The sequence below is a fragment of the Rousettus aegyptiacus genome, unplaced genomic scaffold, assembly GCF_014176215.1.
Source record: "Rousettus aegyptiacus isolate mRouAeg1 unplaced genomic scaffold, mRouAeg1.p scaffold_m13_p_3, whole genome shotgun sequence".
NCBI classification, from domain to species: Eukaryota; Metazoa; Chordata; class Mammalia; order Chiroptera; family Pteropodidae; genus Rousettus; species Rousettus aegyptiacus.
In genome coordinates, this window is record NW_023416306.1 from 58,170,249 (window position 1) to 58,178,359 (window position 8,111).

The 8,111-nt window shown below is 42.1% G+C and overlaps 2 pseudogenes; both read right to left on the minus strand.

The window, feature by feature from the left end:
* Positions 1 to 1,522: 1,522 nt before the first annotated feature.
* Positions 1,523 to 1,641, minus strand: LOC118601271 (annotated as a pseudogene).
* A 1,405-nt stretch (positions 1,642 to 3,046) lies between these two features.
* LOC118600455 lies at positions 3,047 to 3,165 on the minus strand (annotated as a pseudogene).
* Positions 3,166 to 8,111: the final 4,946 nt, after the last annotated feature.

Sequence of the window (8,111 nt, forward strand, 5' to 3'; positions counted from 1 at the left end):
CATCTCAAAACTCTCTTTAAGGGAAGAAACAAGAGGCCAAATGGGGGAAACCCTGACACTTCCAGAGAACCTCTGCTTCTGTTGATTTCATTCCTTGTAGTTCTACCTAACAAAAAGTGTTCTTGTAATAAGAACACACACACACACACACACACACACACACACACACCTGGACCCTTCTTCCCAATCCGACACAACTTTCTTCCCTTTGCCACCAAGCTTCCTAATGAAGCCCACACTCATCCTCATCCATGCTCTTCTGAAATCCAGGGCAGCTGTGGGGACCAGTTTCTTTATCCATCTCTCTCTCTCAGCCTGTGTCTGTCTCTTTCTCTTGCTGTCACTATCTCTTTTTCTCTATTCATTTTTGGCTCTATTTCTTCTCACATCCAACTGTTTAATCTACTTTATATTTCACAGTCCATCCTGGACAGACCTGGTTTAAAGGGCTAATTATTATTATCTTTGCTTTGAACCAGACCTCCTCACAGGTCACCTGCCAGCCTATAAAATGGGCTGCCCTTGAGGAAGGAACCCACGTCTAGTTAACCTCTGGTCACTGTTCTGCAAAAGCCAGCCTAGAAGGGCTTCCTTGTGTAGTGGCTGAGGGTGAAGCAGTTTTAACTAGCAAAGAAGACTGGGCTTGGTGGGCACTGTCCTACACACGCCAAGGACAGACCCTGTTTGCACTGATGTAGTAACAGCTTACCTGATCACCAAATCCAATGAATGCTTCCCAATTGGCACCTCGCCTGCCATCTCTGGAGTGTTTCAGCGGTCGACCACTCACTCTTTACCACTTCTAGCTTCCCTATATGCACCAGAGTCTGGTTCTCTCCTTACCACTCTTGTCAATCTCCCTTGTTGGTTTCTCTTCTCCACACCCTGCTTACTTTGCAGAAGCAGCTAGTCTGTGGACTTGCCAGTGTAAACATAAAACCGAAGATGTTTTCCATACCTAAACTCTTGTTCCCCAGTGGAACTGCAGCCTGCATGTTCACAAGGAGCAATCTGGAGGGCGTAGGTGCAGACTCAAAGGCTCCAGGCAGCTGTTGCAGGGTTGTGCGTGGTCAGTATTCAGGAGCTCCTTGCTGTGCTGTGGGGAAAACTCCAGGTTGTTAATATCACAAAAATTCCTCCCCACCCCTCTCATCACAAATTTTTGAAGTGTTCTCCAAGGCATGTTTATCAACACGCAGGGGCTTCAGAAACTTCAGATCGATCCTTTCCATATCCACTGGTGGCACCTCCTGTCAAAATGTCCTGTGCCCCTGCTCCCTGCCTTTTTTGGCCCTCTTCTATCAAAACACACTGCTGCAAATAAACCAAAAAATATTAAGCCTTAAGGTAAATTTAAGTCAAAGAGTTTCCTCTATAAGGTTTTATTTTAAGCTTCTTCATTTTGATATGAAGTACTTTCTCCCCCTCCCCCCATTTTTAGGCGAGGCAACCCTTGGTTGACCTCACAGATTGCAAGGACCTTGTCAGCTTGCAATCCTTATTTTTTATTTTTTTTATTTTTTACCTACAGCATTTGATCTTCCTAGGTGGTCTCCCATCCAAGTACTAACCAGGCCCAACCCTGCTTAGCTTCTGAGATCAGATGGGATCAGGCTTGTTTAGGGTAGCATGGCCATAGACAGATATGAAATACTTTTAAGGACACTCCCATAAAAGCAAACAAATAAGGGATGTATGACTTAAAGCTGAGGGCGAGTGGATGGAGGAGGCAAATTTCAGTCCTTCTGAAATCAGATTACCAGGGGATCTACCTCTACTTCCTATCCTTTTTTTTTTTTTTAAAACATATAGGGCAAAATTGACTTTTTCTCTGTGTATAGTTTATAAAATTTGGTGGATAGATTTATGATACCACCTCTGCAATAGGACAGAGTGTAGTTCCATCACCCCTCTCCCTCAACGCCTTCCTACTATCTCTCTGTAGCCATACCCTACCCCCACCCCAAGCCCTAGCAACCACTCGCCTGTTCTCTACAACTGCAGATTTATCTTCCAGAGAATGTCATACGAACAGAATCATAAGGTATAACCTTATGTCGCAACTGGCTTATGCGTTACACCTACATACGGTGAAAACACCATCAGGTGATGTTATATTTTTTTGTTGTGAAATCATCAAAGGATTAACAGGAGAAAAACAATTTGTTATATTTGCCCATGTACATAGCATTTCTGTTGCTCTTTCTTCTTTATTGAGGTTCCAACTTTCTTTACAGTACCATTTGTCTTCTTTCTAAAGAATTTCATTTAGCATGTCTTTCGAAACATGTATTCTTGGGAGGGCAGAAATTGAGATATCCTTCCTCCAAGGATGTTTTTAATTCACTTTCATTGCTGATGAATATTTTTGTTTGAATTTAAAATTCTGAGTTGATGGTTCTTTTCCTTTAGCGCTTTCAAAATGTTGCCCTGCTCCTTCCAGATTTCCTGGTTTCTGATTAAAACAAAACAAAACAAACCTTTCATTCCGATTGTTTTCCTATAAGCAATGCACCATTTTTTCTCAGGTTTTCTTTTTTTGAGATTTTCTTCTTTATCTGGAGAATTTAGCAACTTGATTATGCTGTGTCTGGGTGTTCATTGACTTGGCTTTATCCTGAATGGGTTTTCCTGAGCCTCTTGAATTTGTAGGTTTGCATCTTTTGCCAGATTTAGGAAGTTTTCAGCTATTAATGTTTCAAATATTTTTCTTCACTTAACTCTTTCTCCTCTAGGTCTGGGACTCCAATAACATACATGTTAGTTGTTTCGTTATTACCTCACAGGTCCCTAATGCTCTATTTAATATTTTTCTCTGTATTGTCCAGATTGGGGAATTTCTGTTAACCTATCTTCAAGTTTAGTGATTTTCCTTTGTACTCTTCATTCTACTATTGAACCAATTTTTATTTTATTTTTATTTATTTTTATTGTTTTATTGTTTTATTTTTATTTTTTTAGGCGAGGCAACCCTTGGTTGACCTCACAGATTGCAAGGACCTTGTTAGCTTACAATCCCTTATTATTTTTCAGTTTTTATTTTTTACACCTATAGCAGCTGGTCTTCCTAGGCGGTCTCCCATCCAAGTACTAACCAGGCCCAACCCTGCTTAGCTTCCAAGATCGGATGGAATCAGGCTTGTTCAGGGTAGCGTGGCTGTAGACTGAATTTTTTATTTTGATTGTCTTATTTTTCAGTTCTAAAATTTTCATTTGATTCTTTATGTCTTCTGTTTTCTAGCTGAGATGAGACCCTCTAGATTTTCATTCACTTGAAGAGTGTTTGCCCGTATATTGGAGTATTTAAATAATACTTGCTCTTAAGTCTTTTTTAAGGTAATTATGACACCTTTGTCATCTCAGTAATGACAGCTTTTGATTGCCATTTCCCATGTGAAAGATATTCCCGATTCTTCATAGGATGAAAAATTTTGGACTGCATCTTGACTGTATCTCATCACTTTTACCATAGCGGGTTTATTAAAAGTAATCACTAGATTTAGCCAACTCTCAAGGGGATGGAATGATACGAAGATGTGAAAAGTGACATGTGAGGATCATTAGGGACCAGCTTAGAATTCTGCCTACTGCCTACTGGAAGAATCAAGCCATGCACCCATCGGAAGATGAATAAATAAACAAAATGTGATATATACACACAATGGAATCTTATCTAGTCCTGAACAGAAAAGACATTTTGACATATGCTACAACACTGATGAACCTTTAAGACATTATGTTAAGTGAAATAAGCCAGTCACAAGATGAATATTACATGATCGCACCTATATGAGGTATTTAGAGTAGTTAAATACATAGAGACAGAAAGTAGAATGGTGGGGGTAGGGAATGGAGAGTAAGTATTTAATGGGCACAGAGTTTCAGTTGAGGAAGATGAAAAATTCTGGAGATAGATCGTGGTGATGGTTGCACATCAATGCCACAGACCTGTACATTTAAAAATGGTTAAAATAATAAAATTTTGTTATATATATTTTACCACAAATAAAAAACAAACAAATAATAAGCCAGACTACTACACATGTTATGAGATTCTGGGTCTTGTTTAAACCCTATGGAGAAAGTCAATACGTTTTTAGGAGCCACTTGACCTGAGTTCAGGCTGCAAATTCCAATCATCTTTCTGTTGGTCTTAGTTCCAGTATCAGTTCAGTTTTAAAAGCCCTCGAAGCACTATTTGGATCTGTCTCACGTGTGCACCAACCGGTAGCCAGTCTATGCTGTGTAGGGTCAGATCCATGCATGTACACCTCAGGGGTGAGCCCAGGAATTTATCATTCATCATTTCCTAAGGACCTCTCCCTCCATCGTCTGCTTGGAACTTCCCAGCTCTGCCTTTTCATTCCTCTGGCCAGAAAGCTCTCTGTAGTTTACTTCCTATGACTGCTCACCTCCAGGAGCAAGCGGCAGGAGCACAGGTGGAAACTAAAAAGGGGTTTCCTTACCCTCTCTGGACAGCGGCTCCTCCAATGAGGCAGGCGGCTTCCTTCCTGCAGAGTTTAGGTGCCTGCTGGTTACTGTTGCTGCTGCTGCTACTCTTGCCACAGGATTGCTTGGGTTTGAGGTGGGCATTAAAAACAAACGAACACACCAACCAACCAGACCAAAGGAAAGAATTGGAAATTTCTCCCACTCTTCCTGAGCATTCACTGTTTTCTTCCCAACTACTTGACCAGGGGGTTTCTCCTAGAGGTCTCTCTGTCCAGCCCTGATGCCCACTCAGGGCTCAATGAGTTCAGGCCAAGGCATCCTGAAGGGAAAAAATGGCAAAGTGAGGCCGTTTCAGTGGTACTTTGAATCCTGGTCTTCTTTGTCAATGCTTCTGTTACTATTTGCATCTCAGGTAGCTGAATCATATACATTCTATTCAGGTGTGATAGACGGCTCCTTTGCCTACTCTTAAGGCTGGCTCTGACTTTGGCATTTAATGCAAAGCTACATGCACTGATCACCTACTATGTACTGCAAACTGTGAGGGCTGGAGAAACAACCCATCTTTCAGGTGCTTAGAACACAATTCCCATGTGGGGTACAGCTCCCTGGATTTCACCCTGGCTTTCCCTTCTCTCTGCTTATGCTCACAGTAGATCTATGAAAAGTGAGTGGGCTTTTTTGCTCTCTTCAAAAGCCAGGTCTGCATGTGAGCCTGAAACCATTCTCACATGTGAGCTCTGTGGGCGCGGCTGAAGGCTTTGGAGAGAGTCACATTTTCAAACACACAGGTTTGTGGTTTTTGAAAGAACAGAAAGCAAAAAGCATAACATCTTGCAGGATCACTTCCTGCTGAAGGCCAATTGATGTGACATCTGAAAATAATCAAATAAGTGTCTTGTTTTCAGCCTGCAAATGACTTTGTGAAACTTTGAAAGGAAATTCTCCACTTAAGAAAAAATAAGAAAAATCGAAATTGAGATCATGAGGGAGAACAAAGATGTGGAATTATGAGAGTGCTTCGAACTGTTAATAGCACTTATATCTGTGAAAATGAATCTCTCTAAAAACTTGCAAGTGGCCTAATAATTTTAAATCACCTCACACAGCACATGCCCAAAACTCTGATAACCTCCAAATTCAATTGCCTATGACCATTTTTTTGAGTATTCCAAAAACCTGAATTTGCTACACAGTGAACAGAACTCTGGATTTAAAATTATTGAAGGCTTTGATATATTTTTTTTTCCCTATAAGCTCTTACATTTGGAAAGAAGTCAAGGTAAAGTCTAACCTCAGCAGATCAAAATATATTGAACTGATTTTTTTTAATGTTATCAGCCAGGAAAACAGAAGTTGAACTCAACACCATGATGAAGAAAGTAAAGAAGGGCAAAGAAAAGGATGAAGGTGCATAAGAATCTAAAGTCAAAGCAGAGCCTGCACCTGAAGATGAAAATCTGCTGGCCAAGGTAAGAAAAATTAAGGGATGTTGGTGAGGAGAATCTGAGGCAAATGCAATTAAATGTCATCAAAAACCCAGGCTTAGATAAGGAGAGATGAGAGTAAAGAGAAACTTCTCTCCAGCTTCAGCGGTTAAGGGGTGACTTAGAGTTCCTACAGCATTTCATTAATATACAAGTCGTGTTACTAATATCCTGTGTGGATGACAGACAGTTGTACTTTGTGAATTTCTGGTTTCTAATGATGCATTTGAGCTTTACTTTTTACAGCTGTCCTTGTATTAATCCTTTACTTTTTTTCTCCCGGGGGTTTAATGGTTTCTAGTTACATATCAGCATTTTAAGCAGCATGTTGCCTGTCAGGCAGCACATGGCTTCTGGTGGTTATGGCAGTTGGGTCACCACTAGTTCTCTGGAAGGACAAGTGCTCCTGCAAAGAGCACAGCAAACTCCCTGTGCTCACACGATTGGAACGTGGCAGTGGAGGATCAGGGCGCACGCTAGAAATCTAACCAAATGCCTTTTGCAAACAGCAGCTCAATGAGGATTCCTGCCATGAGGCAAAACGCTTGGAAAGTTACTCTGCGCTGGCATCACTGGGTTTGGGGTCAGCATGCTGAAATCGGGACTCATTATGTTCCTACCATGCCAACTTGGTGCAATTAGCCTCACACGATAATTTCCCGAAGCCATATGTCGATCTTTAGGGGAGGGAAGGCTTCCTATGCCTGATGGCTCTGAGCTCTGACTGGCATGTCCCAGCTTCGAGCAAATTTCTGTAAATCAAGATAACACACACAGCAATCAAAGATGAGTTAGGACAGCCAGCCTGGTGGAAGCAGGAGACTTAGAGAGGGCCGAGTACTTGTTGACTGTTGTAGCCAGTTGGTTTTCTCATCTATCATCTATCTATCTATCTATCTATCTATCTATCTATCTATCTATCTATCTATCTTATCTATCTATCTATCTATCTATCTATCTATCTATCTATTGCCAAAAAGTTTTCAGAGAAAGGTCAAGGGGGCACCAGTGTGTGCAAGGCTGTCCCTCCCCCTGCCTCCAAAATAAAATCAATGGAAAGACCTAGAACACAGTAAGTTATGTTCCAGGGCTGCGTGGCCTCTATTCCCATTGGAGACCTATCAATGTGAACTAGCACTGTTGGGAAATCTCTTCAGCTAGCTCTGTTAATCAATACCTCTGTTCATTATACTTCTCTGATGAATATGGGTAATGATTGGGTACCCGAGAGTCAGGTGACTAAAAATAACTGCACCTTACTGAGGATCGATAGATTCCCCTCTAGTATTACTTCAGGCAATTCAATATTCTCAGCCGCCCCTCCCGAGTCCCGGCCAACGGGATCCTCTCTGGTCTTCACTGATAGATCAGCTTCATCCTCAGAGCAGCTTTATTAAATTAGTAGCACTTAATCTACTGTCATACTGTCAACTGATATGGGGCAAATTAGCACTCGGCAAGTCTTCCAGTGACTCAGGAGAGCCAATGGCCACAATGTAGGCAGCTTTGATTAGCTTTGTGCCAGGAGCTGTCTTCATGGGCGCCTCTTTGCTGAACAGGAGGATTCCCACCATTGAATAACATTTAAAATAATGTTTTTAAGAAGAAGGAGCTGTTTGAGGGAGAATCGTTGCCAATTAAAGACCTGTTATGACAGATAAAAAGATCATAATTATGCGTGGGTTCCCTCCAGGAGTGTGTTAACACATCCATGACATTTCATCACCACATGCCTCAACAGAGGTAGGCTTCCTCAAAGTTGTTTAACCTTTTATTTTTTTCCCCCTTACCCCCTTACCCCCTGCTCAAAGAAAACCAAGGTGACCCCGTCAAGGCCGGCACCCCTCCTGCCTTGGGAGGGGTCCTCAGTCAGTGGCATCTGAAGGTGGCTGGACCGCTTTGTGCTGTGGGCCCGGTGACAGCAGAACAGGTACAAGCAGTCTGCCTGGCTCCTTGCCGGCCAGAGGCCCCAGCCCCAGCCCAGGGAGCTGCTATAGAGTCTGGGAGCTCATTCCCCTAGTTACCAGCCAGGGGAAATTGGAGAAGAAGTGAGACAAACCAGGGAGATGGACAAATCTGGCTATAGGGATGAACTGAAAATACTAAATTAGAAGAGAAACTCCTTACAGTCTGAGTCAGCCTGATTTCCAGCTAGGATCGGTTTAAGAGGCT